The following is a 27,253-nucleotide window of genomic DNA, read 5'->3' on the forward strand; positions in this document are numbered from 1 at the left end:
TAAATCTTTTAAATATTTTAAATTATCAATATTATAAATTATAGTATTTTATTTACGTAGTTTATAAATATATAAATTTAATTTTAGAAAATAAAAATTGTATGAGTAAATTTTCGATCAAACTTAAATTGTTCTCTAAAAATAAAAAATAAAACATAAATTAAAACAAAGAGAGTGAATAATTAAAAATCCCGCTAGAAATAGCAAAAGTTAAAGCTAAGAGTTGTAAGAAATGAGTAATAAAGAAAAATCCCTATTGGATCTTCCATCTCCAATCTTATTACAAATTCTCTCAACATTACCTCCTACCACACTCTTATACGTCAAAATCGTCTCCAAAACTCTTCTAAACCTAACCTTAGATTCCGAATTTTTAAAATTGTCACGTTCAGTATCTCCAGCTACCATTATCATCCACCAATTTAACTCTAATAGGACCAACACGTTAAAGATTTTGAAATTCGCAGTCGATTATAACTTTGATCATGATTCAAATGTTCACCTTGATCTGCAACTTTACTTTCCTGTTGATCTAGTTTTCCTAGTTGGATCTGTTCATGGATTTGTCTGTTTTAATTACTTTTTCGGTAATGTTGATGGTATTTACATCCTCAATCCAACAACAAGAGAATATATCATCCTTCCTGAACCACAACGGGTAAGAAAGTGGCCTAATTTAGTTACTTATGGCTTTGGTTTCGATCCTGTTAGGTTCGAGTACAAAGTGGTCAGAATTTACCAAGAGGAGATTCGCGATAGTGATACTAATGGTTTTCGTTATTATAAGTCTGAAGCACAATTTTACACAATTGGGAAAGGGTATTGGAGAAGTAGTGTAGAACATGTCATGTTCTGTTTTGGATGCAGGGCATATGGGGTGAATCTATATGGAAGGATTCATTGGTTGGTTTCTGATGCTAATGGAAATGAGTTAATATGTTCGTTTAATTTGGAGAATGACTTGTTTGAATCATTCCCAACTGCTCCAGGTTACAATAAGGAAAATTGTCCAAATTTACGAAGCTTGGGAGTTTTTGGACGTTGTTTATGTGTGTGTGATAATAATGCGGATACTCATTTTGGGAGTTTTTGGACGTTGTTTATGGGTGATGAAAGAATACGGAGTTACTGATTCATGGGCTAAAGAGATTGTGATAAACATAACTCCTGAATACAACGATTGGTTGTGCTATGAAATGATTAATGTGTTGAAAGTTTTTGAAGATGGAGAGGTGTTGTTCTTGTGGCGCAATGATTTCTTATTCTTGCACCATCCTGTGAAGAAAACTTTAAAATCGCTGGATATCCGTGAAGGGAACTTGTTGGCATGTGGGCATGTATCAAGTTCTATATCTCTCAAGAATTTCGAAGCAGAAGTTGTGAATGTCTTCTAGATTATTGTCAAAGGTGTGTATTGTACTACTTGAGTATACTTTTTTTTTGTTACTATTCTATGTTGTGAAGGTCTTTTAGAAGCATGTATTTTGTACTACTAAAATAGAGTATATTTGATGGGAAAGTTGTGCATACAAATCTGCAAGTAATATATGATAGTTAAACTATTTCTTAACAGTTCAGTTTATTTATATGACCGCACTAAAACCAAGTAGCAAAACTGTGTTTTCCTCTGTCTGTTTCTCTGTGTAGGACTGTAATAAGCATGGGTGTTTTATTAGTTAAAATTTATTTAATTGATAGTTGAATTATTAAATATAACTAACGGTTTATGGGTTTGTGTTAATAGTTTATTAATCATACACAAGAAATTAAAAATTGATTCATTTAAAAGAGGGGGAAATAGACAATAATTCATTTGTAAGAAATGGGTGATGAAGAAAAATCACTGATGGATCTTCCATCCCCAATCTTGTTACAAATCAAAACCCTCTCCAAATCTTATCTAAACTAACCTTAGATTCCGAATTTTTAAAACTATCACGTTCAGCATCTCCAACTAGCATCATCATCAACCAATTCAACTCTTTTTGGATTAACAGCTTAAAGTTGTTGAGATTCGATTGTGTCGATAATAATTGTGATCATGATCCACATGTTGACCTTCATCTGCGACTTTCCTTTCCAATAGATCCATTTTTCCTCGTTGGATCGTAATAACAGATAGTATTAAATAAATAGTATTATATAATATTAGTATTTACTGTGTACTAATCCAAGTCCTATTAGGATTAGTACTCCTTAATCCTAGTCCTATTAGGATTAGTACTCCGTCCTATGTCTCCTATATATATCTCTCATGTATTCCCTTATTAGGTTAATAGTTCAATACAATCAATATTCCTTCATGGTATCAAGATCCAGAAAACCTAGATCTTCTTTTCTCTAGGTTTTTTTTTTCTCTCTTTAGGGCACCGATCGTTCCCTCTCTTCTCTTGGGAGGCGGCAACCATGACAACCGAGGTGGATCCTCTCGATTCACTTCCTTTTGGCATTAAACTCCTCTCAGGCATCTTCATGCCCTGATTCCCGAAAAATTATCAGACATAAATTACCCTACATGGAAAATCACCGTTCTTACAGCCCTTGAGGCCAATTGCCTTCTCAAATACGTCGATGGAAGCACAGAACCGCCGCCGGCAGTCATCACCGCCACGGACAAATAAAAAAAACCAATCCGGCCCATGCCGCCTGGAAAGCTGTGGATGGCCAGATCCGATCATGTTTTATTGTGGTCATCTCTCCCACGGTTCAGAAACACGTCCGATCCTACATAACTTCTTCAGCCCTGTGGACGGCCCTAGCAACACGCTATGCATCAATTTCCCACTCTCATATTTTTCAATTGCGTGATCGTCTCCACACAATTACCAAAGGCACGAAAACTATGGCGAAGTATTTAGACGAGGTCTCCACCATCATCACAGCCCTTGACACCGTGAACGAAATCATTCCCGAAAAAGATCTTGTCATGTGCGTCATTCGGGGGCTTCCATCAGCTTACTCCTCCATTAAACAGGCGGTTCGCATCAGTCCAACGCCCGTTGACCTGGCTACTCTCTCCTCGTGGCTAAAAAGTGAAGAAATCAACGTGGATCTGGAGAGCAAACTTCTTCTTCGAGAAGCCGCTGTTATGGAGCCGGCCACCGCCCTCACCGCAAGCCAGAACTATCGCGGGGGGCGTGGTGGCGGCCGGCTATGGAAGAAACAGCGAAGGCCGCGGGCGCGGCGGTCGGCAGGGCAGTCGTCCGATGTACGACGGTCAGCAGCACGACAGCAATAACAGCCTGCACTCCTTCGGCAGCGGTGGGCAGTCATCTTCCAGCGGCGGGCAGGGCACTTACGAGCGGGATCGTCCAACTTGTCAAATCTGTCAGAAAATATGACACACCGCTGCTAGTTGCTGGTTTCGGTATGAGGAGAGTCGAAATAGTGATAACCGTGCCAATTATGCATCTCAAGCCGGCCCTTCCTCTGAATGGCTGTTGGATACTGGGGCCAACATGCACGTTACTTCTGATCTATCCAAGCTTAACGCTCCAAATCCATATCATGGCTCCAATGGTATTACTGTTGGCAACAGTGAGTCCCTTAATATTTCTCACACTGGCACAGGTACCATTAAAACCCCCACCGCTATCTTTCACCTAGGTAACCTTACCCACGTCCCTTCTATTAAAACCAATCTCCTTTCAGTTCACCAATTCACAAAAGACAATAATTGCTCACTCTTGTTCACCTCTAATAATTTTCACATCCTAGACAATACTACCAAGAGGTTGATTTTTCAGGGCCCCTGTGAGCATGGTCTGTACGTTCTTCCTGGCACAAGTTTGTCTGCCCACCCAGTTTTAGAAAGCGTTCCTGTGGTTCCGGTGGCTCTTTCGGCTGATGGCCACAGTCTGTTGTGGCACAGTCGTCTGGGTCACCCGTTTACTCAAATAATAAATTCTTTAATGTCTCAATTAGGTTTTTCTTCCATTCATGTAAACAATTGTGACTCCTGTTCAATTGCTAAATCTCATAAATTACCTTTTACTTTATCTGAGAAGCGTACAACTGCACCTTTTCAACTTATTCATTCTGACCTATGGGGTCCTACTGCTGTTCCTTCATTTACTGGTTTTCGCTATTATATTTGTTTTGTGGTTGATTTTACAAAATACACTTGGTTGTACCCACTAAAACACAAATCACAGGCATACACCACCTTTGTCACTTTTGAAAAAATGGTCAAAACACAATTCAATTCTCATGTTAAACTTTTTCGAAGTGACAATGGAAAGAAATATGTAAATAACATATTTGGCCAGTTTCTGCAATCCCTGGGAATTATACATCCAACCTCTTGTCCATACACTCCCGAACAGAATGGGGTGGCTGAGCGTAAGCATCGCCATCTCATTGAAAAGGTGGTTACTCTTCTACATCAATTTCATCTCCCTGTCTCCTTTTCGGTAGAAGCTCTAGCCACCGCAAACTACCTCATTAACAGAATGCCCAGTCACATCCTCTCCAACAAATCACCCTATCAACTCCTTTACCAAGAACTTCCCAATTATACCAACCTCTATGTCTTTGGGTGCCTTGCCTACCCTTGGCTACGCCCTTATATTACTCACAAATTACAACCCCGATCCCATCCTTGTATTTTTTTGGGCTATCATCCTACCTCCAAGGGTTATCGCTGTCTTGACCCACAAACTCATAAAGTCTACATATCTCATCATGTCAAATTTGCCGAAAATGAGTTTCCGTACGAGTCTATTTCCTCCTCCACAAATACATCATTCATTGGCGTCCTTCCTCTTTTTCCAACATACTCACAGGGTCCCTCACCACCTTTCCCCACACCTCCACCCACTACCCAACCACCCTTCATCACCCCTTCGACCGTCACCCACAATACACCCGCAACCACCACCCACACTCACAACCAACCCGAACCACCCCATACCCACAACATCTCCAGCCCGATCCGTTTTGGGTCCTTCCCAGCCACCCCCGAATCACCACCACCCGTGCCACCCCCACTACTCATCCCATGTTAACTTGTGGCAAAGTCGGTATCTTTAAACCCAAAACCTTTCATGCTACCATACTACCAAATACACCCCTTCCCGATAGTGAATCAACAACCTACTCTGTTGCCTCAAAAAATGCTTATTGGCGTCATGCTATGGATAAAGAGTTTAAGGCTTTGACTGATCAGAAAACTTGGGTTCTTGTACCTAAGCCCCATGGGCTGTAAATGGGTGTACAAAATTAAACACAATGCAGATGGCAGTATTTCCAGGTACAAGGCTCGTTTGGTTGCTAAAGGCTACAATCAGGAGTATGGGCTTGATTACTCCAAGACATTCAGTCCTGTTATTCGGCAGGAAACCATTCGCCTGGTACTGTCACTCGCCGTGCGCAACAATTGGCTCATCAATCAGTTGGATGTTTCCAATGTTTTTCTTCATGGCATGCTTGATGAAACTATCTACATGACGCAACCACCGGGCTATGTTGATCCCCGCTTCCCTCAACATGTTTGCAAACTCCAGAAGTCTCTGTATGGGCTCAAGCAAGCCCCCGTGCTTGGTACACACATCTAAAAATGTTCCTCCAGGGACTCAGCTTCACGTGTTGCGTACACGACACGAGTCTGTTTACTCGACATTCAGCACACGGTACAATCATTCTTCTTGTCTATGTAGATGATATCATTATTACAGGCTCTACTGCAACTCTCATTCAGGATGTCACTCGAGCTATGCATATTACCTTCAAAATGAAGGACCTTGGCCCGTTACATTATTTCCTGGGAATAGAGGTTTCTCGGAATGGCAGCGGCTTGTTTCTTCATCAGTCAAAATATGCTCGAGATCTGTTGCAGAAAGCTGGACTGGAAAAATGCACCAGTCAACCAACACCGATGACAGTCTCTTCGTCTACGAATGGAGCCGACACCCCCTTTGCCGATATCACCCACTTCCGCAGCCTCATTGGGGCTCTACAGTATCTGGCCATTACCCGTCCTGACATCCAGTTTGCTGTCAACCGAGTTGCTCAGCGCATGCATAAACCAAGTGAACATGATTACCATTGTCTAAAATGCATTCTCAGGTACATATTTGGCACTTTTGGTCGTGGTTTACTCATTCGACGCGGGGACTTGGAGCTTCAGGGTTTCTCAGATTCAGATTGGGCGAATGATAAAAATGACAGAAAATCTACATCGGGGTTTCTCGTTTTTTTGGGGCCGAACCTGATTTTCTGGTGTACAAAAAAACAACCCAAGGTCTCTCGGTCCTCGACTGAAGCTGAATACCGCGCCCTTGCTCTTCTTGCTGCTGAGACCATGTGTGTCACATATATTCTTCGCGAACTCCGCGCCACTCACACTGTTCATGCTCTCTATTGTGACAACAAATCAACCATCTGTGTGGCCAAGAATTCCGTCCTACACACCAGAATGAAGCATGTTGATACCGATTGTCTCTTTGTTCGTGATGAAGTTCAGGCCGGCACCATGACTGTGCAGTATGTACCCACTGAAGACCAACTGGCTGATATTCTCACCAAGCCTCTCCCGAGCCGACAGCACGATTACCTCAGTTCCAAGCTTCCGTTCGCTTCCGCTCAGCTCAGCTTGAGGGAGGATAATAACAGATAATATTAAATAAATAGTATTACATAATATTAGTATTTACTGTGTACTAATACAAGTCCTATTAGGATTAGTACTCCTTAATCCTAGTCCTATTAGGATTAGTACTCCTTCCTATATCTCCTATATATATCTCCCATGTATTCCCTTATTAGGTTAATAGTTCAATACACTCAATATTCCTTCAGATCGGTTCATGGTTTTGTTTGTTTTAATAGCTTTGTCGGTGATGTTGATAGTATCTAAATACTCAATCCAACAAGAAGACAATATATCATCCTTCCTCAGCCAAGCCACAAGGGGTAAGAAATTGGCCTAATTTGGTTGCTTATGGCTTTGGCTTCGATCCTGTTAGGTTACAGTACAAAGTGGTTAGAATTTATCGACAGGAGATTCACGATGATTTTCATAATTACAAGTCTGAATATTGGAGAAGTATTGACCATGTCATGTTCCATTTTAGATGCAGCGGATATGGGGTGAATTTATATGGAAAGATTCATTGGTTGGTTTCTGATGCTAATCGAAATGAGTTAATATGTTCATTTAATTTGGAGAGTGAGTTGTTTGAATCATTCCCAACTTCTCTAGGATACACTAAAGAAAATTGTCCAAATTTATGAAGTTTGGGAGTTTTTGGACGTTTTTTTTGTGTGTGTGTGTGATAATAATGCAGATGCTCATTTTTAGGTATGGGTGATGAAAGAATACGGAGTTACTGATTCATGGGTTAAACAGATTGTCATAAACATAACTCCTGAATGCAACAATTATTGGTTGTGCTATGAAATGTTTAATCTGGTGAAAGTTTTGGATGACAGAGAAGTGCTGTTCTTGTGGCGCGATGATTTCTTGTTCTTGCACCATCCTGTGAAGAACACATTGAAAAGGGTTGATGTCTGTGATGGAAACTTTGTAGCATCTATGAATGTATCAAACTCTTTATCTCTCAAGATTTTTAAAGTAAAGGTTGTAAATGTCTTTAAGATATCTTGTACTACTAGAGTATTGTGTATTTTTAGCTTTGTGTTTTACATCCTTGGCTAACAATAACATACCATCATGTTATTTGAGGGAAAAGTTGTTTGTACAAATCTGCAAGTAATATATGATATTTAATCTAATCAAAGACATACCAAAAACAAAAAATATCTGATAGCATTGTAGACTGAACATCGGGTGCGTGGACAATTCGAGCAACATTAAAACAAAAGAGTTGGAATTTTAAGAAAATAAGAAAGGCTGAGAGAGAAATACTGCAATGTAAGCAAAGGAAAATATTCAAAAGGTAATGTAATGAATGAGTTTTGCTTGTAAGCTGCTAATATTCTCTCCTTATTTGGTACTCTTGTTATTTTAGATTACAAAAAATCCCAAATATATCATTGAGTTTTTAGAAAGAAAAAAAAACTGAACGAAATGCCTGTTGGTGCCACTTTCGGAAGATGATTTGGATCTAACTCAATTTTAAAATTAGCTGATGAATCTTGAGAATTACTTAATCTCGAAAACTATTTGTAATTCGGTTTTGTTCTATTCCATTATATATTAAGATGGAATCGGAATGGAACGGGATGAGATAAACGGGACGACATTTTTAGTTATTTCAAAATCGATTAAATTTTTTTAGTTATTGTGATTTTTCAAACCAAATATGAATATTTTTTTTATTTGTCTAAGTTTAAATTATTAGTTTTTAAATTTATAATGTAATTTTTAACTTAAGTTTATTTTAAAGATAGTTTATTTTTTAATTTTTACTTATTAAATTTACAAGTTAAGTCAATAAGGTTTCAAGATTTGAATCTTTTGAAGTTTATAAGCTATTACTTATTAATATGTCATAACTTAAGGTTATATTAATAAATTGTGATTTAAATAACTTTAATTTGTAATTTTAAAAAATTAAATAAATATAAGAATAAAAAATTACACAAATTAAAAAATATAAAATATCAACTATAATATATAATATAAATTAATTAATAAATAATAATTAATCGAAAACCGAACTGACACCGAACTGGATCGAGATCCGGATAAATCGATACCGGTACACCGATATCAAATCACGATTACATTACGTTTCGTGTACCAATTCATGGTGTCTCGTTCCGTCTCGTAGGCAATCGAATCGGTGTGAACTGAAACGGTATAGATCCGTTGCCCAGTCTTACTTAAGAGTAACTTAACAAAAAACTTTCTGTTAATAATTAGGTTTATTTATATGACCCATTGGTGCCAGTTATGAATATGAATTTTGGATATAACTCAATCTCAAAAATAAGAATGATTTTTCAAAAATCTGATGTATTCCTTAACGGAAGCATGCACAATATACCATGGAGTTCAATAATAAATCAAAACTACTTTAACGGACTTTGATACCAAGTAAATATATAGAAAAAGAAAATTTATCTAAATACTCTCTCTGTTTCTATTTACTTGTCCATATTTTCTCTTTAGATGTCTCTATTTACTTGTCCATTTGATAAATCAAGAAAGAACAAAAAAAAATCTATTATACCCTCATTTAAACTTCTTGAAAATTTTTTTAAAAAATTTTTAATTCATCTTTTTTAAAATCATATTTAATAATGGTAAAGTTGTAACTACACTATGTTAATTGTTATTAGCTTAGTATGTTTGTCTTTTCTAAAGTGTACAACTAAACAAGTATAGAGGGAGTATATATAAGGATATTAACTTTCTATTTTTTTTTTAATGTTGCACTTAATTCTCATGGCTCTATATATAAGGATAAGGATATCAATTTTTTTTTTTAATGTTGCACTTAATTCTCATGTCCCATGTGATGTTCACTGAGTCAAAACAAATAACTTTGAAATTTGATCTAAATACAGATATTTTATCTCAAATATTGCCACATAACACATCTAGATTCTTCCACCAAACCAATTTATGCCTATAAATAGGAGAACTCCCAAGTGAAAAAAGTGGAAAGTTATTTTGGTCGAGAAGAACCAAAACAACTTTTCCAGCAAAGAAAAAGTTAGCCCAGAAAACCTAAAAAAAAAAGAGGCAAAACAGAGAGTTTTAGGAATTTTTCTTTAACAAGGGTGGTTGCCCCTCTCTTGTTTAGCCAATGATTTTTATTTTTTATTTTTCAGAAGCAATAACCCTTGGATTCATGTTAATTTCTTGGAAATGACTGGATCATTCAAATGGCAAATATACATATATTCCACAACCTTTGGCAATAATTTTTTTTTTTGTGTCTCTGATAATCTATCTACGGTATGTATGTGTGTTGTATTAGAGGCGATGATGATAATGATGATGATTTTTTTGAATTCTGAGCTAACTGGATTGGGGATGGAGACTATGCGATCCGTATCTTGGCTTGGCAAATCATCTTGATTTTGCAGCCATGGCGTGGTTGCCCTCTCTTTCGTCCTCATCTCTTTGCAGATCTGAGCCTCAAAATTGTTATCAACAACATTTGAAATAATAATTCAAAAATTATTTTTCGTTTTTTTGAAAATATAATATATTATGCTCTTCTATTATCTATCTATCTGATTTTTTTTTTATTTATTACCTTAAAATCATGATGCACTTAATGTAGAAATTTCTATATTTTAGGTTTGTGATTTTTCGATGAAATTTGTAAGTTCTTTTTTTTTAATAGTTGTGATTTTTTCCACTGGTATAAGAAAGAGTTGTGACTTTTTAGGGGTATGATTTCTCGGAATGGTCAAGAAAATGCTTGTTTATGCAACTCTTTGTTGACTATAGGCCTAATTCATCGGTGATTCTTAAAATTGATTTTAATTTTCAGTTAGATACTCTAATTAGATTTTGTTGATTTATATATTATAGGTAGGTTTTCACGATATTATTTTGATACTTTTTGCTTACAAGCATAATGAGTATTATACATGCTCGCTGTTAAAAGTCTTATTCACAATTTTTTTTTAAAAAATCTCTTTTTCTATATTTTTTAGCTACAATATCCGAAACATATATAAAAGTCTATGATAAAATAAATTTAGTAATGTCACAAATAAAAAAGTAAATTTTAGATCATAAAATTTTTCAAAAGTTTAAATTTTAACATTATGAAATAAAAATCTAATTATTTTTCATGAATCATAAGATTTGAAAAAAAATTGCACTATTAATCAATAACTTAAAAGTAAAGAAGAAAATGTCATACTTTTATAAGATAATTTTTTCAAACTAATTAAGTTCTTTTGAAAGTATCTTTTGAAAATTTGATACGAATAGAAACAAGACAGAAGTTGGAGTTGCTGGGGGCGGAGAGGAGGATTTGATGACTGGTGGGGTGGAGGAATGGTTGCGCTTGGGGTAGAGAGGAAGATCTGATGGCTAGTAGGATGGAAGAGTTGTAGGGGTTGGGGTTGGGGTTGGGGTGGAGAAGGAGAAGGAAATGGGTCGGGTGGGATGAAAAAGACGACAAGGTTGGGCTGGGGTAATTATTTTATTCTTATTGTTTGAGTTTAAAATGACATATGTCATAAAATATGATTGTATTATATTTAATTAAATATTTTATGATATATTTAAATTTATCTCAATGATGACCTTGTGATTCGATGTTGATGATAAAAACTAATATAATATGATATGATTAAATATATATTAACTAATTTAGTCTTTAAAAAAGGGTAAAAATATCTTGCAACTTTCCCTTGACATTTTCATCTTTTATTATACTATCCCACTTTGAACATTTACTAGATGAGATGCTTGTTGTTTAATATTCAATTTATTAGATGTTTTATAATATTTTATTGAGTGGAGTGGCATTGCACATACATTGTTTTATCAATTAGGAATTTTCATATTCTTCTATTACAAGAATTATGATTATAATTAAGTCAAAAATAAAATATCGTGTTTGAATACTTATATTTTTGAGTTGAAACTTCTTCTCTTAAATTTGATCGTAATTTTCTCGAATTCTTGGCTAACATGGTGATTTAATATAAGTTTTTCTTTACATATTATTACAGTCATTTACTTTTATGAACCATTTTTTATTCTCGCTCAACTTGTATTTTTCTAAGGGCATCATGGATAAATCACCATTCAACTTCTTATAAATAATGTTAGGATGGGCCGATTCATTCTCAGAATTTTTTTAAAAAAATGATAAAACAAAGTCTCGACTCGTAAGTTCTTCGATTATACTATCACAACCCTAGTAGCCAAGAGTTGATATTTCATTCTAACTTAAGATTCTTATGTTTTTTAGTGCAAGAAAATCATGAATTGAGGGTTTTTATGTCGACTCTTTGATCTTACAAAAGAAAGGTTATTTTCTTTCCAATGATTTTAGTACGTATCATTGGCACAAATCCATTTTATTAAGTCATTTATTGATATTTTTTTGTCATCGTTAAAATCTCATTTTAGCCTAAGATTCTTGTGGTTCTTGAGTGCATGAGAAACAAGAATAGAAGGTTTTTGTCGATTCGTTGATCTGAAAATTAGACAGTGATTTTCATTTCTAATGATTTTAGTAAGTACTAGTCTTGGACACGTGCAAGACACGTGTATCCTATACTAATTTATATGAAATCATTAGAACTAATGATATATGTATTTTCTAATAGAACAAAGTTTTACAATTAATAGAAATTTCATTTTGACCTATGAAAGTATCCTTGCAATGAAAACATTTTTCTAACCTGAAGTTTTAGTTAGAGAACTGATTGGTAAAAGGCTAAAGGTGACAAGAAAATTAAAAATAAAATATGTTATCAATTCACGTTAACATCCAGCGAAATACATGCAACAAGTAACAAAAATAGAAAAATATAAAAATAACAACAATGACCTACATACTTGATAGCAATCCATATGTTCTTTATAGAAAAAAGAAGATACAAATAAGAAATTAGAAATAATTGAGTTAGTAAAAAATTCTTGTTGGTATAACAATTTCTTCTTCTGTTATACAAATCACTCCACCTTAAAAATAAATTACTACACATTGAGTTTTAGATTGAAAACCATCACACATTCATATATGTGAGTTTTTTTCTATAAATTTACGTTAATGGTAAATAATAAATATATCAAATCAGCTTAATTGGACTTACTTTATAGTTTTCAAAGAAGTGTTACACTTTAAAAATGTGTGCATGTGCAGAAGAATTTACTATAAATTATTTAATGAAAATAATCAAATATTGTAAAAATAACAAGGAATGTGGAAGGTTGTTAAAACAATTATTAGGTTAGAAGAAGAAAAATTAAAATAATTATATTAATAATTAGGTAATTCATATGGTTATAAATGAAATTTTTAGAGGCAAAACATATGTATAAGTTACATTAAATATGCTTATAATGGGTGAAAAAATAAAATTGACTAATTACAGAAGAAATTGTGCAACTTTTCATTTGTGTAAGATGTTACTTATAAAAGTACGTAATGGACGAATAAATTAGTTTCACAGATTTTGGGAGAATTAAATGTAGAGGGTTAAAATATGATTGTTGAGATTTCTATTTACTCACTATTTGTTATTTAATTTGATTATGATTTATTGAAGGACCGCAAATTTTGTAATGTAATAAAGTTACATTCAATCTTTAAGTAATTAAAATATGATCGTATAATATTTAATTAAATATTTTATGATATTTTGATTTATCATTGTTTATCGCAATGGTGAACTTGCAATCCGACGTTAACGCTAAAAGTTAATACAGTATGATATGATTAAATAAAGTCTTTAAAAAGGGGTAAAAATGTTAAGTCAAGAACAAAATATCATGTTTGAATACTTATTTTTTGAGTTGAACCTTTTTATGATTTTTCACAAATTGAAGTTAAAGTCAATTAATTTTATTTTTATTTTTAAAAAGAACTAACAAAATACTAAGGATTGTTATAAGTTAAATATAATTTATGAAAACAAAGAAACACATGTAATAGATAATGTTTGATAAAATGACAATTTTATTTATTTTCTACCTCTAAATGATGGAAAAAAACAGATATGACAATTTCACCTATTTATTTATTTATTTAAAAAAATTCATAAATCAGATCTAAAAAAAAATCATATGTTGAGATGATACTTGTCATATTTTTTTTAAAAAATGAAATTAATCTACTTAATCATAAAAAATGTATTTGTACAAATAAGGAAATATCTATAGCTAGTGAGTAGGGGTGTTCGTGGTTTAGTTTGGATCCGTTATCAGTTAAAATCAAAATGAAATCAATCTAGTCGATTTTTAAAATTTATAAAACCAAATCAAACCAAACGAAAAACATAATCGTCGGTTTGATTACTGACGGTTTAGTTCACTTTTCTAGTTTTTTCAGTTTGAATGTAATAATTTTTTAGAACATATGTATCTTGATAGACTCAAATACCTATTATATGAATAATCCACTGAAAAGTTATTGTTGGTTCAATTAAGCATTTAAACAATACTAAAGTTATTAATACACGAATAAAGTGTTTCAATTAAGAGAAGGTGTAACTATCTTATGAAATATATGGTAGATAAAGACTAAAGTAATGAATTTTGATGCAGTTGGATTTATGATTGTAACATATGGGCCAAAATTTATGTGTTGAGCTTGAGAAAATTGTAAGTTAAAGACTTATATTACTTAAAATTTAACAAAATATTTATATTTTATTTATGAACAATATCTTTATAGAATTTATTGGTTCGATTTGATTATTTTTGCAGTTATTTTTTAGTAAAATCAAAGTCAAATCAAATAGTATCGATTTTTCAAAATGCAAAATCAAATCTAATCACATCAAATCAAATATCATTTTTTTAAAATTGGTTTGATTCAGATTGTGATTTGATTTCATTTTTTAACTATAACCATGAACAACCCTACCGGTGAATATTAACATATATGACAATTTCATTTATTTATACATTTTCTAAAAATGGCAAACATCCCATGTAAATATAATGTTGAGTTTATCATTTATATAATTTTAAAAAATGAAGTCAAATTTCATTTGTCTATTTGTTTTCTAAATAAAATTATAAATTAAAAGTAAAATAATATCTTTTTATTTAAATTCTGAGTTGATCCTTTTTATATTTAAAAATAATGAAGTTGAAATTACTTAATTTTAAAAATAGAAATAATAAAATATTAATAAGTTATATTTATATCATGGTAATAAACTTATGTTCTTAAATTTGATCGTAATTATCTCTATTTCTTGGCTAACCTTTTGGTGTTTAAATATAAGTTTTTCTTTACATATTATTAGAGTCGTATATTTTTATGAATCATTTTTTATTCTCTCTACAGTTCTCGCTCAACTTGCATTTTTTATGGACATTACGGATACATAACCAATCAGATTCTTATAAATAATGTTAGGATGGGTAGGCTCATCCTCATAATTAAAAAAAATGACAGAACAAAGTCATTTGATTTTGATGACACATCTACTCGACTCGTAAGTTCTCCAATTATTTTTATCACAGCCTTAGTAGCCAAGAGTTGATATCTCATTCTAACTTATGATTCTTATGATTTTTGAGTGCTAAAGAATCATGAATTGAGGCTTTTTGTCGACTCTTTGATCTTACAAAGGGAAGATTATTTTCTTTCCAAAGATTTTAGTAAGTATTATTGGTACAAATTCATTTTATTAATTAATTTATTGATATTTTTTGTCGTAGTTAAAATCTCATTCTAACGTAATATTCTTGTGGTTCTTGAGTGCATGAGAAACAAGAACGGTAGGTTCTTGTCGATTCGTTGATCTGGAAATGGACGGTGATTTTCTTTCCTGATAATTTTAATAAGTATTAGTCTTGGACACGTGCAACGCACATATACCATAGTTGAATCATTAGAATTAATGATCAGTGTATTTTCTGATAGAATAAAGTTTTATATATAATTATTAGAAATTTCATTTTGATCTATGAAAGTATTCTTGCAATGAAAACATTTTTCTAGCCTAAAGTTTTAGTTAGAGAACTGATTGGTTAAAGGCTAAAGGTGACAATAAAATTAAAAATAAAATATGCTAAGAAATCACGTGAACATCCAGCAAATAAATGCAACAAGGAACAAAAATAGCAAAATATAAAGATAACAACAGTGACCTACATACTTGATAACAGTCCATATATTCATTATACAAAAAAATTTAGAAATAATTGAGTTAGTCAAAATTCTTATTGGTAAAACAATTTCTTCTTCTGCTATTCAAATCACTCCACCACAAAAAAAGAATTACTACACGTTGGGATTGAAACCCCATCACGTATCCATATATGTGAGTTTTTTTTCATAAGTTCACATGACTAGTAAACAATAAATATATGTTGTGTCTGATCTCCTTTGGTTGTATCCTCCATTCTATTGAACTATAATTATTTTCGTATATGGTGGCTGGAATATCCTTTGTCAAAGGAAAATATCATATTTTCTGAATATGATAGATTATGATTCCAATCCAACACACTCCTTAATTACTTCATTGATCTATATGATTTGAAAAGGTGGTTACAAATGTTTGTAGAATGTCAAGATATTGTTGTGCCTCATATGTAAGCAAATAGCTCATTTGCGATCGAGCTTTATGTAGATCAAATAAATATTTTGCATATGCATAATCAAACTATTATTTACTCATTAGAGCTTGATCAATTTTTATTATTGTCATGATTAAAATTATTACATTCAAGACTTATTTCTTGATAACCAATGACAAATTTGTGTTGCCACACAACAACATTTATTTTGATCATGGCCACAACCTTTACAGAAAAGATTTATTCTTTCTTTTGTCTTATTTTAAAATATACCACAATATTTGTGTAGTATTCAAAGTTTATATATGACCAAATGGCTATTTATGTCAAAAGATTTTCTTTCATCTCTCAAAACCTCCTGTAGAGGTGAGATGTGACATTCATCCAACAATACATGAACATGTTTTTTTCCATACGAAAACAAGTCACATTTTCTTAAAAACAAATGGACCATAATCATTTGTACATGTTCCATAAGTTTTTATTAGAAACTCATTGTCATGCTTTGACATTATGTATATGTAACATTCCGAAAAATTACATGTCTAGTGAAGAGCCCAATAGGTCTTTAAGAATGCATATTGGGGATACATAGGCATTCCAATGCCCAATATTGAGAAATATTAGGCATAGTATAGAAAATTGGCTAAGGGGTATTAGCCAATTTTTATATAATATCCAAATAAGCAAAATATTGGGCAAATTAAAAAATATTGGCTTAAAGGGTGTTAGCCAATTTTTCTAAGTATTAATGAGCTTGTTCAAGAAATGTACCTGCAGTGACGATCCTAAGCTAAAAACATAGATTTTCCAACATTTACACATTAGGTGTGAGGCATTCATGTGTCAAGCCAAGGCACCATAGCACATGACCATTTAAAATGGGCATGTAGATTAAATAGTGCCCAAGGACATAGTGAAAAGTTCTTGGGACAAAAAATACACATTCCAAATTAAACATCAAAAATAGTTAGTTAGGAAAGTACAAGCAACACATGTGCAAGCACATGTGGAAAAATGGCCAAGGGAGGAGACCATCCTAACCGAATTCAGTTAAAGTAGTTAGGGGGCAGGCGTGCACAAGGGTTACACCATGTGGGCCTAGATCTCTAACAAACTCTACACTCTAACTAACTGACCTAACTAGCTAACTAAACTAGGACAAACAAAAATAAATTATCTAGTACACCCGATAACCTAAGACCTAATTGGATGACACTAACCTAGTAACTAGTTAAAGAGACAACCTAGTACCTAACCTAGGATAGTCCAAAGGGTTAGCTATGGTCCTAACGACTTAAGGTTACTTTAGTAATTACCCTAGGTCACCTAATTAATTAAATTAGCAATTTAATTAATTAATTTAAATGGTCAAACCAAAATCCTTACACTAGACAAGGAACTAACTAAGAAACATCCTAGTACCTAATCTAGGATGGTCCAAATGGGTTAGTTATGGTCCCAATGACTTAGGGGTATTTTATTAATTACCCTAGGTCCCTTAATTAATTAAATTAAGTGATTAATTAATTAAGAAAAATTTCCAAGTAAGGCCAAAATTCTTAGGAAAAAATTTCAGATTTGACTAATTAAATATTTTCCTATTTCTAGTCAATCTAGGAGGAAATTTTTAGTAATTAACTAATTAATTTACTTAATTAGCCTAAGTTGAATGAGTGAAGATCAGTTCCTAAGACTTAGCACGTTCAAACACATAGAAATTCATGACACAAAACTATAAATGGACGAAAGAAAAACAGAAAAGTTTCTCTCGATTTCTCTTAGGCGATTTCAAGATTTTCTTTAAGATTTCGTGCAAGGTGATCTTCGTAGATTTAATACTACATAAGGTATGGGTTTTATCTCATTGAATTCTTTCTCCAAGAGACTTTTCAAACGTTTGAATTCATGGACTTCGAAACTAAGGTTGTACCCCAATGATATTGTTGAACATTCATCTCCCTAGTTATCCTTGTTTTTGATTCTTTAAGTATATAGATATATCTTGAACATGTTGTTGGTATGTGGTGCTAACTGATTTTATAAGTTCTTGATTTGTTAATGACTAATGAGGTTTATAGATTGGATTCAAATTATTTGAGTGTTAGTTAAACAAATTAAGGAATGATATAATGCTTACTTGTGTTTCGAGAATATGAAGTTACTATGAATCGGCTATGGAATTTAGTTGTTGTTAAAATGTTAAGTTTTCGACTGATTCATGTTGGGGAATCACTATATTACATTCATGATATTAATTGATGTTGTTAGTGATAACATAATGAATGTTGTTTAAGTGAGTTTGATTTATGCCAATAAAATGACTAACAATGTCTTGCCCAAAAAGTTGAATGAAATTGGCTTACAATATTACTTTCAAAGAATGATGGAAAGAGTGAATAATGTAAACCAAACTAAGCATGACTAATGTAACTTTGATTTCATAACCAAGGGTATGTCAATCATTGGGATAAGTCACAACATACCCTTTCCAAATGAACTATGAACATAGTAAATACATTGAACAAAGTTCTTAACGTTTATAAAGAATGGTATAAAGCTACCAAAAGACATGAAACGAGTTAAGGTGAGTAATAACATAATTAAAAGTCTTTAAATTATGAAGGTGACCAGAATGGGTTGTAAAAGAAAGTGAGACAAGTCTCACTTACACCTAAGATAACTATTTTAAAGATACTCACAAAAGCTAGTATTAATAATCGTAATACAAGTCTCATTAACACCAAGATGATAATGTAAGGTTAAATTTCACATTTCATCAAGTAAATAAAGGGATGACCGGTTATCCAAAGAGTTAAGTAAACATCATAACTAGAAGCAAGCTTCCATAATGTTTGATTCAATTCTAAAAGACGTAGAGAAAAAGAAGTTGAGCAAAGCACCGATAGACTTGGAATGAGTTTGTGCCAGCACATGTAAGCCTCATGAGATGAGGCTACCACCAAGGTGGATAAGTAGTCTCCATGTTTCTCCTAGTCTTCGAACTATGTTGTCAGCATAGGAACTAGCCAATGGATTCCATTTAAGTGAGCTACGTATGATGCAATTTCACTTTGGCCGGTGAAACCACCGCTTTTCAGTGTGGGCAGACACTGAATTTCATGCTTAGATCACATGATCTATGTTTAAATGCTCAGAGAAAGTATTCTGTTCACTTTATCCATGAACCACCTCTTTTCGGTGTGGGAAAGACATTGAACTTGGTTTCACTTTAGCCGGTGAACCACCCCTTTTCGGTGTGGGGCAGACAATGGATTTCATGTTAGCTCACATGATCTAGATTCACTTTGATCGTTGAATCACCCCTTTTCGGTGTAGGACATACAATGAATTTCATGTTAGCTCGCATGATCTTAATTCTAAAGATGTCCTTAAGAAAGCAAGAAAGAAAGAAGAAGATATGTATGTTCAAAGTGAGCTAAGGAAGTAAGAGCTTAAGAATATCAATCGTCAATGTTTGATAAGAATGAAGTTTTCAGGAAATAATAGGCATAGCCAAATAAAATTGGCTTATAATGACTTCTTATATTATGACAATAAAGGGGAGTAAAATGTAAAGGCTAATCAATAAATCATAACCTTCATAATATGAAAATGATGAAATAAGTGGCCTAGCCAATAAAGATTGACTTATAAAGAGTCCATGCCCAATCTAACAAGAATGGAAAGAATAACTTGTTGTAAGGATAGCCAAATCATTTCCTTAGTCCTTTGGATTACTTACTTGATTCATTGTAGGTATGGGACTACAATGAATCATTGCACTTGTAAGTAAAATATAGGATCAAAGAAGATCATTGAACTACATAACAAAAAGAAAAAAAGACTGAAAAAAATAAGTACAGAAAAAAGTGCTCTTGGGTTTGGGGGATCAATTTTTAGAATTTTCATTCGAGTTGTTCTAAAATTATGTTAATGATTCTAAGGTCTTATTTTCATATAGATAATGATTTGTATGCTTTAAATGCTTTAAAATACATGATATTCATACAAAAATTCACAAATAATGAATTAGGAAAGTCTAGTAGTGTCACTTTCCAAAAATGGCATGTTGTTATACGAAGAGCTTTCCTTGATCATGCATAGTCCTTATCTGTTTGTGTACGTACACCATACTTAGTACAAGTGTGTACTAATCCTATATTATTATTATCTTTATAGGTGCAGGTCAGAGAGAAGGTTGAAGATTCATCGAAGCTGTTTGGATTGTCGATCTCCAGACTTTGGTAGGTCCTCTTTTTTCTATAAAGACTTTGTAGAAGAAGAAATTGTTGTACCAGTAAGAATTTTGACTAACTCAATTATTTTTTATTTTTTATTTTTATCTTCTTTTTTCTATAAAGAACATATGGATTGTTATCAAGTATGTAGGTCATTGTTGTTATCTTTATATTGTGCTACTTTTATTATTTGTTGCATGGATTTCACTGGATGTTAACGTGATTTGATAGCATATTTTATTTTCAGTTTTCTTTGTCACCTTTAGCCTTTAACCAATCAATTCTCTAACAAAAACTTAAGGCTAGAAAAAAAATTTCATTGCAAGGATACTTTCATAGGTCAAAATGAAATTTCTATTAATTATAAAATTTTGGTCTATTAGAAATACATTTATCATTAATTCTAATGATTCTATAAAATTAGTATGGGATACACGTGTTTTATACGTGTCCAAGACTAGTACTTACTAAAATCATTAGAAATGATAATCACTGTCCATTTTTCAGATCAATGAATCGACAAAAACCTTCAGATCTTGTTTCTCATGCCCTCAAGAACCACAAGAATCTTATGTTAGAATGAGATTTTAACTATGGCTAAAAATATCAACAAATCAATTAATAAAATGGATTTTTTTAAAGTTACCTAAATTTATTTTTATTTTAAAAAAGAACTAACAAAATACTAAGGATTGTTATTTGTAAATATAATTTATGAAAACAAAGAAATAGCATGTAATAGATAAATGTTTTGATAAAATGACAATTTTATTTATTTTCTACCTCTAAATGAGGAATACAAACATATATGACTATTTCACCTAATTATTTATTTTTAAAAAAACTTCATAAATCAAAAATTTTAAATATAATATTTTGAGCTGATACTTGTCATGATTTTTTTAAAAAAATGAAATTAAAACTACTTAATCTTAAAAAAGAAAAGGACATATAAAAAATGTATTTATGCAAATAAGAAAATACTTATAGCCGGTGAATAGGGGTATTCGTGGTTCAATTTGGATCGGTTATTGGTTAAAATTAAAATGAAATCAATCTAATCGTTTTTCAAATTTCTAAAATCAAACCATATATGCCCTTTAACTTGGCTTCGAATAACATTTATGTTCTTCAACTTTGGGTGTGCACTAAGTACACAGTTAAACATGTATAAAGTTGAACAAATAGACACACATGTCCTACATGTCATTTTTTGTCTTAGGTAGTGTCTTACGCGTATTTTGTCATGTAGGACTCATGTGTTTATTTATTTAAAAGTTGAATAGTTAAAGTGTCTGTCTGTGCATTATGAAAGTTGGAGGGCAAAGTTAAAATTTGAAGTCAAGTTTAGGGTCTAATATATGTATTATCCTAATAACTTTTGAGGACATATGTATCTTGATAGACACAAGTACCTAGTATATGAATAATACAATGAAAAGTCATTATTGGTTCAATTAAGCAATTAAATAATACTTAAGTTATTAATACACAAATAAAATATTTCAATTAAGAGAAGGTGTAACAATCTTTAAAGGAATGTGATTTGTCGAAATAATCATGACTTTTCACATGGTATACAAAATATATTTGTTCATAGTACTCTTTGTTGACTATAAACTATTCTTCTTCTTCTTGCATTTTAATTATTTTTTTTGTTAATTGTAGACAATCAGATAACTATCTTTGATTTATGTACACAAGCAACTGAGAAGTCAAATATGAGAGCCAACAACAAAAATATCATGTACTATTTTATAACTTATAAAATAAAAATTAATGTGTACGAAAAATAGATTTAAAAAATAAAATATAGCTATTGTCTTAACATGTTCATATGACATTTAAACAATCTGACATGGAAGAAACGTACAAAACACATTTGGTTAAATGACAAGAAAAATGCACAACAAATATCTTCTATAAGGTAATATTATTGACATACGACTAATTACGAGATTGAACCTAAATATAAATATTATTGCATTTAACTAATAAAAAATTTCATAAGTTCGCGTAAATCAGACATATATATATATATATATATATATATATATATATGACGATCCACCTTAAATAATTACAAAATAATTTGTAATGTTATTTTGTGCAAAGTGTATTATTCAAGTCTTCGCTTAAATAAATAATATTATTTATAATATATATATATATATTGAATTGATAATCATGTGTAATACACGTATAGAAAAACTTGTAATACTCCCTCCTTCCCATTTTATGTGGCACCATTTCCTTTTGGTCAGTCCCAAAAAAATGTCACTTTTCCTTATATAGTAAGTAAATAAAGGTGCAATTCCTCTTTTATCCTTATTGGTCCCACTTAATTTTAATGATAACACTTCAATACATTTATTAGTAGAGACAAAAATGAGTCTACTTTTTTACTTTTTTAAACGGCAATTTGTTAAAATTTCAAAGTCTTCATTTATTTCTTAAACTCCGTGCTCGATCAAATATTGCCACATAAAATGAGACGGAGAGAGTAATAAATAAAAATAATGTATATATAAAACATTAAAAATTATGTAATTATATATCTTCTCGTTAATAAAATCACATCCAAATTATATACATTAGTCCATTGAAATATATTTTATCGTGTGCAATTAATGTGAAACAAAATCGGATTGAGAATGAATCGATGGACTTCGAAAAGCTTCCTTTTTATATTTTGCTCTCACTCAAAGACGTTTTAAAAAAATTATTTTATAGGAAAATTGGAAAACAACAGGAAAAGAGTGTAATACATTGACATGCATCTAACTTGGCGTTATGACCTTTAACTTTGGATGTGCTCAAGTAGACACTTAAACTTGTATGAAATTGAACAAATAAATACATTCATCCTACATGACACCCTACGTGGTAATTTCGTGTCCAATATGACGTTTTACGTGTATTATGTAATGTAGAACACATGTGTCTACATGTTTAATTTTATACAAATTTAAATATTTACTTATGTTATAAGTATCCGCTAAAGCTAAGTTACGAGTTATGTTTACGTATTATATCTTTTTTTTAGGCATAATACATATATTGGATCCTAATTTTTGCTTTAAATTTTAACTTTGACCTCTAGCTTTCATAATGCACAAACAGACAATTTAACTATCCAGCTTTTAAATAAATAAACACATGAGTCCTACATGGCAAAATACAGTAGGACACCACGTAGGACAAAAGTGACATGTAGGATTACATGTAGGACATGTGTGTCTATTTGTTCAACTTTATACAAGTTTTAGTGTCTACTTGTGCACGCCCAAAATTAAAGGACATAAATATAATTCAAAGTCAAGTAACAGGCATATTTATATATTATGCCTTTTTTTTAATAGCTTGGTACATTCCCTTACCTGAACCTATTGGATCTTCCATCTCCAATCTTATTACAAATTCTCTCAACATTACCTCCTACCACACTCTTATACGTCAAAATCGTCTCCAAAACTCTTCTAAACCTAACCTTAGATTCCGAATTTTTAAACTTGTCACGTTCAGTATCTCCAGCTACCATTATCATCCACTAGTTCAACTCTAATAGGACCAACACGTTAAAGTTTTTGAAATTCGTAGTCGATTATAACTTTGATCATGATTCAAATGTTCACCTTGATCTGCAACTTTACTTTCCTGTTGATCCAGTTTTCCTAGTTGGATCTGTTCATGGATTTGTCTGTTTTAATTATTTTTTCGGTAATGTTGATGGTATTTACATCCTCAATCCAACAACAAGAGAATATATCATCCTTCCTGAGCCACAACGGGTAAGAAAATGGCTTTGGTTTCGATCCTGTTAGGTTCGAGTACAAAGTGGTCAGAATATACCAAGAGGAGATTCGCGATAATGATAATAATGGTTTTCGTTATTATAAGTCTGAAGCACAATTTTACACAATTGGGAAAGGGTATTGGAGAAGTAGTGTAGAACATGTCATGTTCTGTTTTGGATGCAGGGCATATGGGGTGAATCTATATGGAAGGATTCATTGGTTGGTTTCTGATGCTAATGGAAATGAGTTAATATGTTCGTTTAATTTGGAGAATGACTTGTTTAATTTGGAGTTAATATGTTGTAAGAAATGAGTATTGATGAAGCAACATCACTGATGGATCTCCCATCCCCAATCTTGTTAGAAATTCTCTCTAGGTTACCTCCCACCACACTCTTATACGTCAAAACCGTCTCTAAATCTTTTCTAAACCTAACCTTAGATTCCGAATTCTTAAAACTATCACGTTCAACATCTCCAGCCAGCATCATAATCAACCAATTCAGCTCTGATGAGACTTCTAGTACCAACACTTTAAAGTTCTTGAAATTCAAAGATGAGGATACTCATTCTTATTGTCATGATCCAAAACTTGACCTTGATCTACAACATTACTTCCCTATTGATCCATTTTGGATGGTTAGATCGGTTCATGGTTTCATTTGTTTTAGTTACTTCCCTGATTATGTTGAAACTGTCTACATCCTCAACCCAAGAACCAGGGAGTATATCATTCTTCCAGAGGCTGGAGGGATAAGAGAGTGGCCCAATGATGTCATGTATACCTTTGGTTTCGATCCTGTTAGGTTCGAGTACAAAGTGGTTAGAATTTACCAAGAAGAAATTTATGGTGATAATACTAGTTATTACAAGTCTAAATGTCAAGTCTACATAATTGGCAAAGGGTTTTGGAGAAATGCAGGACATGTTATGTTTTCCTTCAAGTCATATGGGGTGAACCTCTACGCGAAGATTCATTGGTTGGTTTATGATGCTAAAGGGAATGAGTCAATATGTTCATTTTATTTGGAGAATGAGTTGTTTGAATCTTTCCCCACAGCTCCAATGTACAACAAGAAAAGGTATTGGTATTCGCGAAGTTTGGGAGTCTTTGGACGTTGTCTATGTGTGTGTGACAATTATGCAGATACTCAATTTGAGGTATGGGTGATGAAAGAATACGGAGTTACTGATTCATGGGTTAAACAGATTGTTATAGACATTTCTCCTGAATGCAACGATTGGTTGGGCAATGAAATAATTTATATGTTGAAAGTTTTGGAGGATGGAGAGGTGTTGTTCTTGTGGCGTGACGATTTCTTGTTCTTGCACCATCCTGTGAAGAAAACATTGAAAAAGCTTGATGTCTGTACTGGGAATATCTTAGCATCTAGCCATGTATCAAGCTCCTTTTCTCTCAAGAGTTTTGAAGGAGAGGTTGTGAATGTCTTTTAGATTGTCAAAATGTATCTACTGTTTCATTTTGGTGACTGTGATGTGAGTTCTTGCTTTGGGTTAAAGACTTTGTATTCTGACTTTGTATAATACATAAACGTGTTCTTTAACTTGGCTTCGTAAGAAATTATGTTCTTCAACCTTGGAGTTCTATTTGGGCTAATCCTCCCACTTTTTCCTTTCATCTTTTCTTTCACCATGACCAAATCTACAATATTTTTTCTTTCATTTTCAGTGCTACTTCACAATGTTACTGCATCAAATGATATTAAGTGCTTGCAAGGACTGAAGGACTCATTTAAGGATCCTAATGGAAATTTGTATTCTTGGAACTTCTCAAACTACTTCATGGGGTTTATCTGCAAGTTCGTTGGTGTCATTTGCTGGAACAACCTCGAGAACCGGATGATCAGCCTCTCACTTTCAAACATGAATCTCAGTGGACAGCTCCCAGATGCCTTCAAATATTGCTCATCTTTGGCTACTCTTCATCTCTCTGGTAACAGGTTCTGCGGTCCCATTCCTTCAGAGATTTGTAGTTGGACTCCATATTTAGTAAAACTCGACTTGTCAGTTTCTCTGGCTCTATACCTGCTGAACTTGGAAACTGCACCTACTTGACCAAGTTGATTCTCAATAACAACAAACTATCTGGAAATATTCCACCAGAAATCTCTCAATTAACACTCAAGGTGCTCTCCTTGGCTAACAATAATCTTTCTGGTAACACACCACCATTCTCAGGTTGAAGATGGCAGATAGTTAGCCGAGTTTTGGCTAAATGTATCTGACATTTCATATTTGTATTGTATGGTGAAAATGTCTGCAATTCCATGCTTCCAGTTAACAAATGCAACATCAACTTCTTTCTGTGTCTATTCGACAAAGTTTTTGTACACAACACAAAGGAACAGAAAGTGTTGATACTCGAACTATCTTTTGTTTATAAGTAAGGGTATATATGAGTCACTTTCATAACGTGGGGTATATCAGCTCTAAATGACAAAGTTGAGAGGTATATCAGACCCTTTTCCCTTAAAAATAACTAGGCTAAGAAATCATGTGAATATCCAGCTAAATACATGCAACAACGAATAAAAATAGCAAAATATAAAGATAATAACAATGACCTACATACTTGATAACAATTCATATGTTCTTTATACAAAAAAGAAGATAAAAATTAAAAATTAGAGGTAATTGAGTTAGTCAAAATTATTATTGATATGGCAATTTCTTCTTCTGCTATCCAAATCAATCTGCCTTGAAAAATAAATTACTACACGTTGAGTTTTGAATTGAAACCCCATCACGTATCCATATATATTAATTTTTAGTAAGTTTACATTAATAATAAACAATAAATATATCAAATCACTTTATTTGAACTACCTTTTTAGTTTCTCAAAACTTGTTACACTTCCAAAAAATGTACATATGCAGAAATATTTACTCTAGATCATTTAATGAAAATAAATCAAATATTGTGAAATAACAACGAATGTGGAAGTTAAATTAATAGGTAAAAAGAAGAAAAAATCAAAATAATTAGTAGTAATAATTGAGATAATTTATATTGTTATAAATGAAGTATTTTAGAGGCAACTCATATG

General features: G+C 32.4%; 1 long non-coding RNA gene across 1 annotated transcript; it reads left to right on the forward strand.

Moving 5' to 3' along the window:
* The first annotated feature begins 231 nt into the window (after positions 1-231).
* Positions 232-26,496, forward strand: LOC101260198 (uncharacterized). Its single transcript, XR_011212415.1, has 2 exons — positions 232-1,407; positions 25,876-26,496. It is a non-coding gene; the product is annotated as an uncharacterized lncRNA (long non-coding RNA).
* Positions 26,497-27,253: the final 757 nt, after the last annotated feature.

Source organism: Solanum lycopersicum, chromosome 11 (assembly GCF_036512215.1).
Source record: "Solanum lycopersicum chromosome 11, SLM_r2.1".
NCBI lineage: Eukaryota > Viridiplantae > Streptophyta > Magnoliopsida > Solanales > Solanaceae > Solanum > Solanum lycopersicum.